The following is an 11,230-nucleotide window of genomic DNA, read 5'->3' as shown; positions in this document are numbered from 1 at the left end:
TCCAGGGACAAACAAGGAGGAGCAGTCCATTATTGAGGCCGGCCGCAGCAGGTGACATTGGCGGCAGGCCGCGTTTCCTTTCTCCCTTCTGAGCAATTAATTAAACCGAGGAAAAGAAGAAGAAATACATAGCGAAAGCCTTTTACGCGTGTCTACTCGGAAGTAAGGGAAGTGCTATATAGGATTGCAGCAGGCTTCAGTTGCCTTTAATAGGAAATCCCAGCTCTTGCTAAATTCTTCCTACGTTGATGATGATGCCGTCCATCTATTCTGGGCGGCTCCCAACAAAAAACAGGAAAAGCACAATACAACACCAAGCACTAAAAACTTCCCTGAACTGGGCTGCCTTCAGATGAAGGGGAAAGATGAGCTTTGGATCGGAGCCTTGCTCGCTGCATCTGTTCCCACGGAGAGCAACTTATCTTGCTCGGTCTCTCCGCAATCCCAGGGCGCTATGAGCGGCGTCTGACATCTAGGAAATGGAGAATTCAAGAAAAAAGTGGCTTGCCCAAGGCTGCCTTGGAAATCGGTGTCATTTTGAAAGAAGGAAATGCAGCGCGGGTGCATTGCAAGAAGCAACTCCGAAGTGTTAAAGTGACCTGACTGTGTTTAGGAGTGGTTCGATAAAAACGAGCCTTTCGTCATACCTAATGGTTTTAGCCATTCTTCCTACTGTCTGGCAGGACGTTAAAGAGCCCCGATCCACACATACAGGTCTCAACGTTTGGTGACTGTTTGCTGAACAAGCGTGTAAACGCTCGCTGTGGGAAAGGACGGCGTTTTAGATTGTGCGTAATAATCAGGAAGGTTTTCTGTAGAGTTCGGGACTGGTGCTGCAAGCATCCCGTGCACGTGTGAATGCACCTTTCCTGATCTTGCCACATGGTTGTCTGGGCACTGCGGTAAGTTTGATGATCGTTCTATTCATCTTTAGGTCAAAGGAAAGACGTTTCTGTGGGGAGGGAGGGTTCAGAATTGCTTTGCGCAAGCAAAGGATCCAGCATTCAGCTTCTCCAGATCACCGCAAAGGGTTCCGTTTCCTGCCAGACCTGGACTGACATCTTCACATAGGAATTGACACCGTGAGACTGACTTCGGAGCAAACCCCGCTTCAATTTGGCTACGTGGTTTAAACTTTAGATGGTTTGCTTAGAAAAGGGGGGGGGCTTTTCTTAGCCCAGGGGTCGCATTGCTTTCGGGAGGCAACATGCCAATCAATGGTGGGTGGGGCCAGAAGCAAGTGGGCGGGGCGAGGAAGGGATCATTCCCCATTTCAAGCGGCCAGAAGTCGGAGTTAGCTCCGTCCACACGGAAAAACGTTTCCCCATCACCTGCCCTCCACGCAAAATGCATGATGACAGTTCAAGGAGACTTTAGAGCCAGGCAAAAGCGCCCCAGGAAGATCAAGAGCAGGGTCCGTGAAGGTGCGTGGCATAAGAAGGGCGCTTAGCCTGGGAAGCAGGTTGAGGGCCACATTTAGTGCATTGAAGGGCCGCGTTCTCTCTGGCTCCGAGGTTCCTTTTCTGTAAGCCCCGCAGGAGGCAGACGCTCCCATGGACCTGCACATCGCACGGATGCAGCGTGGTCCTGTTGCTGTTTACTCAGAAGTAAGACCCACTTCCCCAGTAAAGCGAGCACAGAAGGAGCTGTCTTGTAGCTGGGTGGCTGCTACACACACCTTTCCCCTTCGTGTCAAAATGAGTTCAAAAGGAACTTTTAGGGAGGAGACGCAAGGTTGCCCAATCCCGCACAAGCAAGCCCCACCCGATGCCCGTGTGGGACTCGATCCTAGGAAACGGTGTGCATGGCGTTTCCAGACCCGGAGCCCCTCCAACCTGCCGCAGCAATGAGTCTCGAGACACCCTAAACATCAGCAGATTTGGCTTGGCGCCAGGTTTGCAGCCCGTGGCACCCAATTTCTGACGCCGTCCACAGTCGGGAGAGCAACTCTCTTCGTTTCCCATTATATTCTCCTTGCGCAAAACCATCTGCCAGCCTTTCCTCAAAGAGCTGCTTTAAGCTAGACGCAGCGCTTCGATCAGCGTCTGCTGCCCTGGTCACCTGCTCGCCTCCTTGCCTTGCAGGTGGGCAGCTGCGGCCTCTGTCGTAGCTTTGCATAGACTGCGCCCCCGGGCGAGTGAAATGAACGAAACAATTTGCAAGGGAGAGCCGGCCTACGGAGGTCCTTCTCCCTCTCTCCCTCCCTAACCCCCACATTGCCTGGAGAATGCAAGCGGGGAAGGGCTCTAGCTCAGTGGCAGAGCGTCTGGTTTGCATTAAGAGGGTCCCATGATCAATTCCCGGCATCTCCAAGTAGCAGGGGTACCATCTTGTTGCACGTGGATGTGCAACATCACACGGACACACCTGCACCTAGTGCGTGTGATGTCATGCAGCCAACAGCCAGCGAGGCACCCTTCTATGTGGTGAGGGACTCGGACTTGGAAGCAGAGACACTCTGCTTCCCCTCCCCAGCCCCACCACCCAGAAAAAAATGACTCCATCGCTGGCTGCGAAGGACAGAGCTGAACTGCTTCTCTCCCTGCTGGACTTGCCTTCATTTACTTTGTGGGTGCCTGCCCCCCATTATATTATTGTGGCTGCCCAAGCACCCACAGCCCCCTGAAATTGGCTCCTATGCTAAGTAGGACTGAGAAAAAGAGGCCCCAACACAAAACTGGGCCTCTTTGGTGGCGGCGCCGCGGCCGTTCAATCTTTGGAACGCCCTTCCTGCAGAGACTCCGCACGTTTCCTTTTTGAGACGGCTGCTGAAGCCTCTTTGAAAGCAAGATTTGAATGTTGGCTATTCCGCAGCTTGTAGAGACTGTCCTGCTTTTCACTGAGACAGGACATCTCGCGGTGGTGCCGCTGTCCCGCCCCCTCCCTTTCTAAATAGCTTGTTTTACGGTTCTTCCCAATGCTTCAATTATTGGGGGCGCGTAGCGGGAAGGGCGAGTGGGAAAGGTCGAGGAGCCCCTAATGAAATCCACAAGCTCCGCTCCTCCGTGGCTGTCTTCAATTTTAGCCAAATCATTGCCTTCCCCAAACAGTAGCGAAGGGTGGGGTGGGGTGAAAGGGGGCACTACAACAAGTAAGAACGAGTAATCCGAGGACTGGCCTTATCTTGTTAACCTTTAGATTGTGTAGGATTTGTTTAACGTCAGGCGCTTCGGAGAAGGATGCAGATGCCTTTTGTATTTTTCTGCATGCTGAAAAGCCTCCCTGCTCTCTTCCAAAACGAAACAGAGCAATGAGGATTCGGCCCATAAGGTTCTGCCCTCTTTCTCTCCCGGTTCTTCTTATTCTCTACCTCCCCGCCCCGCTTTAACTTTAAGGAACCTCTGACGCCAGAAGAAAACCCGGAGCATCTGGTTATCCCACAAACAGAAGGCAGGGTGGGGTGGGGGATAGAGAGGAGAGACCCCAAGCGCTATAACCTCCGGCAGGTCCACTGCAAGGCTCCTCCCCACTACTAAAAAACCCCTCAATTATTATTATTATTATTTAAAAGGCCACGTGAGTAACACACTGCATCCACCACGCCATTAGCCAAGATGAAGTGGCAGACTTAAGGTGGCTCCTTCTCGGGAAGGACCACTGCAGATTGCTGGTGAGGGGGGCGGAATCAGATTTGAGAAGGAAACCCCCCCCCCTGCAAAGTACTCTGCGCGGAGCACATTAGTACACAATGGAGAAGAGGTTAAGGAAGTTGTGGTTTTTTTTGGAGGGGGTTGTGTAAACATCGGAGGCTATGCCCACAATACCGCGCCCGATGCACACACCTGAAGTGGTACAGTCCACAATCCGAGCACCTCGTTCTGCCTAATGCGTCGAATTTATCGTGCGTAAAGAGATGGAGCCGAGGGGGGTACCCTACTCTTTAGCTGCTCTGAGGCATATAGGACGGCGCTTAGTAGGGCGGAGGAGACCTCTGCTCGGAGGTTTGCTACTTGTCTTTGGAGCGTAAATGGAGACCTCGAAGCTCTTATTCCAGCAGTAGGGAAAACACTTTGTGAGGTGCTTTTAAAGCCAAACCAACTTGGTTCCTCCAACTAAAGTGGGACCACGCTTGTCTCGCCACATCCCACCCACCCCCCATCCATTTGGAAAGGTGGCCATATGCCACTCTCTTCTGTGCCTCGGCACAAAGACTTTTCCCTCTCTCACAAACACATATACACTCCATTCACTGAAATCGTCGAGTTTTAGAAGGGCGGGAACTTGCCCAGTATTTTTGACAACTAGAAAGTAACGGTGGCTCGGTGGCACGATTTATTTAGTGTCTAAAATACAGGATGTTTTATTTTTTATTTTTGGAAAAAGAGAAAAATAAACAAGAAGTTTACGCGCTGTGAAGAAGTTTATGCGCTGTCTCGCCCACTCGCGTGAGACAGATTTCTTTCCCACTCAAGTCTGATTAAATATATTCACGTTCTGTGTTGTTGTTGTTTAAAAGCCATTCCTCCCAGATATAAACAAAGTTGATCATCCCATCATCATCAGTCGATGAAGGAGCTGATCGTAGAGAATTATGAGATGGAACTGAACTGAGAAAGGTTGCACAAGAGATAAAAGCAGACGAGAGGAGAGCGACCACGGTTTCTCATTATTGATCAGCGATCAGTTTCCCCCTCCCTCCTGTTGTGGATAGAAACCGCGATTATTATTTTTTTGGGTGGTTGGTCGTAAACATGTAACTTTGGGAATTAATTTTTATTCCACTCCAAGTTCCTGTTTTTAACTGAATGGCATCGAAATTCCAAGTAAGGCGTTCTTAGGGTCGGGCTGCAAATAACCAGCTGCAGGAGCAAAGGAGCCCATTCCTAAGGGCCGAGGTCCCTTCGCCCCCCCATAAAATATTTGATTCCCCCCCCCCAGTTGATGGGCATTGCCATTCAAATATTTTATTCAAGTTGACATTCCTGTGCAAGAGGAAGATGGGCTTAGCGAGACAATCGACTGGGAACTTCACCTGCGGAGGCAGCTCGGTTGAAATGGGGACCATCAGCCGAGCAAAACCACTAACCTCATTCATTTCTGGGCGAAGGGGCGGGGGCTTGCGCAGGAGACTTTCCCCCGCGTCGATTGCGTCCTTGCCCTTTTCAACCCTGGGAATAAAGTCTCTGCAGTGATTCTCCCCAAGTCTTTACAAGGTGATTTCCAACCCTCGCCTTGTCTTCTTTGGCCTCGGTGGATCGCTCTTTCAGGGGCATTGCTGTCATTCTAAGGAAAGAGCAGCAAGAGTGAATCCCGTCCCTACAAGCACCTGATTCTTTATTTAATTGAGTTAAGATGGGGCCCGTGCTTCTGCAATCCTCCCTGCTTTCCTTAGAATAATCCTGTGTGTTTCAAGTTCCTTTTTAGCTGGCCAAGCCAGGTCTTCTCTCCGCATCCGCGGATCAGATCAGATCACATCAAGTTGACGATTGAGAGAGAGAGAGAGAGAGAAGAGAGAGGAGTTATCTTTAATGGGAAGGGGAAGGCATCAGACATCCCGTAGGCTAGCAACAGTGGTCTTTCCCCCCCCTTTAAATATATATATATATATATATATATATATATATATGTATGTATGTATGTATGTATTTCAATATACACAAACACACAGAGCGCGCACTTTCAGACAAGAAGAGAAGCGCAGGAATCGAGGCTGAGGCGCTCTTGTAAATCAATCCACCTAGACCTCAATCCTGGCAAAGCGAAGGAAGGTTGCATTGTGCGCCAAACAGCGTCTCTCTCCCCCCCCCTTGATGCGTCTATTGGGGAGCGGGGGGTGGGGGTGGGGTGGGGAGGAGACGTTTGGCAGCTCCCTTCATCCCTCGTTTCCAATCACGCTCTTGGCTCCCTCGTTTTCCTTTACCGCAAGGTCTCCCTCACCTGATCACTGATGGAGTGCTAAGCAGGCAAACCTCGCAGCTTTGCGAGTACTGGCAGGTAGGGTCCGATTTCATTATTATTAATATTATTTTTTATTATTATTATTGCTTTTCATTTGCTGGGAAGGGGAATTTCTATCTATTAGTATTACTACTAGCCGCATTTCTACACGGGATTATAGATCCCCTCAAAAGCAAGGCGCTGTGATAAGATGCCAGAGGTTAGACATTTGCGCCAGTTCTCCATAGAGGTGCGGTGGAGATTGCGATTGCGGGGCGGGAAAGAGAGAGAAAGGAAAGAGAAAGAGCGGAACTCTCATTCCCCACCCCCAATTAGCTTGTTTATTTTAATTAACGCAGGAATCCTTTGCGAGAAGGACCAACCTCCTCCTCTTGGTTACATCACCGCGTCTCTCCCTTCCGTCCCTCCATCCCCAAACCCATCCCCCTTTTTTACTCCTTAAGGAGGAACCACTCTGGGGCCCCCCAAATAAACACCCCTTTCTAGAGCTCTTCAGGTAAGACGCTGCCTCGAAGGTTTGCTACGGATCTCAGGGTTGTTGCTGCTAATAATGAGGATGATGGCGATAAAAATAAGAACAATAACTTTTACAATAGCAACCTGCATTTCCTCAGGTGTGTTCCCATTTGAGGCATGGAGACGTGTTTTGAGTGGGTGTGTGGGTGCCTTATCTGGACAGGATCCGGTCGGTTGTGGAGCTTAGAAGTCAAGCTGGCAGGTTTGGGGGCTGCTTCAAGGGAAGAAGGGGTTTCTTTGAGCCGCGGGGGTTTTGCATCTGGGCTCGCCAGAAATAAAACCAGCCCTCCTTTTGCAATGTGAATTTTTACGCGCTCCCCGTGCGCCTTTTCCCTACCTCGGTTCGCCTCGCCGGCAAACTGGCTTAAGTCGCAGGCGGGCGAGGTATACAAGGCGAGCTTCCATTATTAGCTCCAGAAGCCCTTTTCTTGAAACCCCCTTCGCGTTAGAGACCCGGCCGCCGCCTCCCCCCTTTTTACGCTTCTCTTTCTCTGGCTGGAGGCTGAAGACCTGCAATCCGGCGCCAGGGGCTTTTCAGTCCGCTCCTTAAAAGCTCCTCGTTGCTTTGCTCCAAATCATCCCTTTTTTTCCTTTCAGTTTAATCGGGTAGGAGAAAACTTTTGTTTCTCTTTCTCATCTGAATATGTGCATCCCTGGAAGGTTTCTTTTGCTTCTTGTCCGTTGGTCCCGGCACAAATGAGTAATAGTTTAAAAAAAAGAAAAAGATGAGGGAACCTCAGTAAACAGCAAAAAAAGTGGTTCTTGAGACAGCCGGAGGAAACAGACAGGGAAAGGAAAGCGATCCGACGCTTGGTACCTCTGGAACCTGAAATTGAAAAAGCAACACCCCTGAAACGGAGTCCCCAATAAAGAAGGGGAGACTTATCTTGGAGGGACTTTTGCCTCGTTTGCCTTGTTTAGCATTTTGATTCCGTTCCGGCGCTTGATGTGCGTGTGAGATTCAGGAGACGATTACCAAAACAATTCTGCTCCTTCTGGGCTCTTCCTTTGTTTTCTAAAATATAGGTGTGCTGCGCTCTTCAATACAATGGGCTTGAACCAGGCTCACTTAAGCAAGTCCCACTGATGTCAAGGAAAGGATCTGAGCACGTGCTTCGTTGAATCCAAGGAAGCCCTGAACTTTTGGCAGCCTTGTGCTCACTAGGTGCCTGTAAGATGCATCTTTAGTGGAGCTTACTCCCAAGGAAGTGTGCCTAGGCTTGCACCCTTAACCATAATATTAATGGTCCCTTCAGCCTATACATCTGTGATTAAGAGTGCAATCCTTTGCCAACTCAGATGAGAGTAAGCCCCACTGAAGACACCCTGGGACCTTTTGCTTTCTCAATGCCATCATCACACTCTGGAGCCAACCTGGAGACAGTTATGTTTCATCGCCAGCCAGCTCTGGAGGCCCCGAACAGGGATGATAACGTTCCAAACATAGCTAGATCTATCGTTAGCTCCCTCTGGCAGAGGAGAAGATCAGGAAGCGGTGTCTTTTGAAAGGCTGGGGGACGTCTGAGATCCAAGATTCCCCTGAAAGGAGGAATCTGTTGCTGACTTTTGGTCCACAGTCACTCACACGATGAAGAGTGACTCGCCTTGTCCCTTTACGCGATGATGTGGATAGAATCAGTCACCCTTCTGAGTCTCTCTCTCTCTCTCTCTCTCTCTCTCTCTCTCTCTCTCTCTCTCTCTCTCTCTCTCTCTCTCTCTCTCTCACACACACACACACACACACACACACACACACACTCTCACTCTTTCAGGTCCCCCCTGCTCTATTAAAACGGAGCCAGGCCACTTTCTGTTCAGAGGGAGCCAGTGCGTAGAGCAAAATGATTAGCCGTCTCCGCTTTCGGGTTTCCTTATCCTTCCTCTGTCTAATTATTTGTTGGTCAGTTATTAATCCGCACGTGGATACTTTGTCCTAGAGCCAACGACAAGCCCCCTTCACGCTGTAATAGGCTTTAAACCCTCGCCTGTGGCGGAACGGGGGCCGGACGGAGGGTTCCACTGGCTCCCCTCCCCTCCCCATCTCCTCTCTTCTCTTGATAATGGCTTGGGTTTCTATTTTATTTCTTTAAACCCTCTCGCCAGAGCATGTTCCTTGCCTGTGCCAAAGCCCGGCTGCTTCGCAGGCTCGCAGCCAACGGTTTTGTTGCAGAGGCTGGGAGAGCCGTTTACCGGGGGATTAGCCCGAGCTGAACAAATCGCCCCCATCCATCCTCCACGCGCCTTGAAGCCCGGAGTGCAAAATCTGGAGCTTTGTGTTTCACTACACCCCCGTATTCCGCTCCCTCCCCCCCAAAAAAAACCCTTCTCCTCCTACGACAATGGACAAGCACGATGGCCGTGTGAAAACGACGCTTGTCACTATCTACCATGTAACGCTCCGACAAGGAGCGCTGATTATCTGTTATATTCAGATTCTGTTGTAAGAACAAGCTTGGTTCCCTCCCCTTTGGCGCTTCATCTATACGAAACGATGATTATGATAACAAACGCAACAACGATAGCAATCCACTCTATTTGTTATTAATTATGATGGTGGCAATAATTATGATAATAAATAAATCCGCGTTTATACAGAGCGTCCGGGAGCTTCTGCGCCCAGTGGCTCCACAATACTTGACACCCCCCAAAAAAATGTTTTTCCTAATTTGGGGCGTCTACAAGCTCTGTTTCCCTGCAGGCCCCAAACATGGAAGGGCCTTCTCTTCCAAACCCAAAATATATGTCTACAAACAGGGCAACCCTCGTTTAGCCGCTGGCTTTCACCTTGCGCGTCCTCTAGGATTTCCCGAGCGCGGTTGTATCTCTCCGTCTCTCCCACCAGCAACTTGTCTCCTCCTGCCCCCAATTGCTCACATACCCGGGGGGTATTTTGCCAGCTCTTCCTCCGAGACGCCTCCTTCGCCCCCTCCAGCCTTCCTGCAAGCGGCAGCCCTTTCCAGCTTCTCGAGGAAAAAAAGGGAGAGCTGGTAAAAAGAAATTGAAGGAGATTCACCTTGACTGCTGAAAGAAAGGCCTTTGGAAACTCGCCGGCTCTTCGCAGGAAACTCCTCAACATCCTTTCTCCGGGGGAAGACCCGGGAGGTGCTGCTGTCCAACACAACACGCCCTATGGCGAGAATCCTTTGCGCCCTTGACCTGTGAGGAAACTCCCATTAAAGTCGGTGTGGGGATCGTTTTTGGGCAGAGAAGCATAGGATCGGGTTGCGCCCTTGCGCAAGAGCAGCAGCAGTGTTTGGGGGTGCTTCCGAGGACGGTGGGTTTTGGATGAGTGTGTTTAGATAAGGTGGGGACACTTGGGTCTCCTTGGCTGAGTTCTTGTAGAAAAGGAAACACGTTGTTGTTCTGTAGGTCTTTATCCCCCCCACCCCTTGCAACTACACTGCGAGGTAGGTTTTGTGTGAAAGATCAGGCACCGAAGGGAGTCATCTCAAAACTATCGAAACTTGACCCAGAACAACTTTAGGGTTGCTTTTCATGAATGAAGCGTGCGTGCCCAACTCTAGAGAAAAGGAGGCGGGGTTTTGGTTACGTTATTATTTCGCTTCCCCTCCCGTCTAAATTTAGGACACGATCCAGCCAAAGTGAAGCTCTGTCAAGATCCTCATTGGTTTCAAGGGGAGAACTCTCCCTGGGCTTTTCAGTTTTCAGTTTTGCGCCTTAAGATTGGAAGCACCTAGCGGCTGCAGCGTCTCGGAAGGACCCAGCGTTTTTTGTTCTGCTCCTGCCGCCGTTCCGGCTTTACCTTCAAGAACAAGCCAAGGAGTCTGGAGGGGGAAGGAAAGGGAAGCAAGCAACTTCCCAAGTGCTCTCGCTTTTGATTCCAGACCCAGGAAGGAAAAGAGCTTCAGCCCGGAAATGTTTTTTCTGGGGTTCTTCTGACCCGCTTCCAGGAGAGAAGAAGGAACCTTCAAATCCTTTCCAGAGCGCTCACCTGGAGAGATCACCTTTCTAGAGATCACTTTTTCCATCGGAACCTCCAGTTCCAAGACAGAAAGATGAAAAGGCGAAAGCAAAGATAGGCAGACAGGCAGCCTAGTTAGACCGTCATCATTTGGGAACCAGGAGATCAACTGCGCGTTTATGGTTTAAACTGCAGGTACCCGGTCTGCAACCTGGGCTTAGTGTTGCACCCTAAACATGTTCACTTAAAAGCAACTCTGTAAGTGTGCTTGGAGACCTAAGAAGAGTCCTACTGGACATCGGGCCAGCGACCACCCAAAGCCAGCAGCCTGCTCTCACAATGGCAATCTAGATGCCTCTGGGAAGCCCGCAAGCTGGATCTGGTTGAGCCCTCGGCGCCCTGACTTCGAGCGCAGCAGGACTTGGAGTCGCCGACCCTTATGCGCAGAAGCAGCCTAGGAGTCTCTCTCTCTCTCTCTGGAGAGAATGCAAAGTATGATTCGTGTCACTAGAGGAGGGTGGCTGGAGAGGACGGCGAGGACGAGGCCTAGCCCAGCGCCCCAGTGAGGAACAGAATGGTCCCGGCCCATTACTGGAGCCCAGCATTCTGTCTCCAACTGCGCTCCGCCAAGTGTCTCTTCGCGCTCAAGAAGCGCGAGGGAGACGGCGGCCTGTTCCATTTTGCTGTTGCCCCTAGCTGGCTTTAATTTTAGCAAATAATAACAAATAAATAAATAAATAAACGAGGGTGAAGATAATATATACAGTATATGTAAAAACCATTTATCCCACCAATGGGCATCATGTGACTGAATCATTCGGTCCTGACTCTGTGAAAGTGGCTCTCCTAGTGAGAGTCAAACTTGCCTTCTTGCTTGTCAGTTGCCAGTATTAA

The 11,230-nt window shown here is 50.3% G+C and overlaps 1 long non-coding RNA gene across 2 annotated transcripts in view; it reads right to left on the bottom strand.

The window, feature by feature from the left end:
* Positions 1-5,574: 5,574 nt before the first annotated feature.
* The window catches only part of LOC309371888, a 48,581-nt gene continuing 42,925 nt past the window's right edge, over positions 5,575-11,230 (bottom strand). The window contains exons 3-4 of one of the 2 annotated variants that reach the window (XR_014169316.1): positions 9,293-9,398; positions 5,575-7,240 (exon numbers count right to left, since the gene is read on the bottom strand). This is a non-coding gene — a long non-coding RNA (uncharacterized lncRNA). The remainder of the gene's footprint in view (positions 7,241-9,292; positions 9,399-11,230) is intronic. The other variant, XR_014169317.1, reaches the window with a different exon arrangement.

The sequence above is a fragment of the Podarcis melisellensis genome (assembly GCF_964234715.1).
Source record: "Podarcis melisellensis genome assembly, chromosome: 6".
NCBI classification, from domain to species: Eukaryota; Metazoa; Chordata; class Lepidosauria; order Squamata; family Lacertidae; genus Podarcis; species Podarcis melisellensis.
The sequence above is the reverse complement of the archived record's forward strand: the minus strand, read 5'-3'. Positions and strand labels throughout refer to the sequence as shown.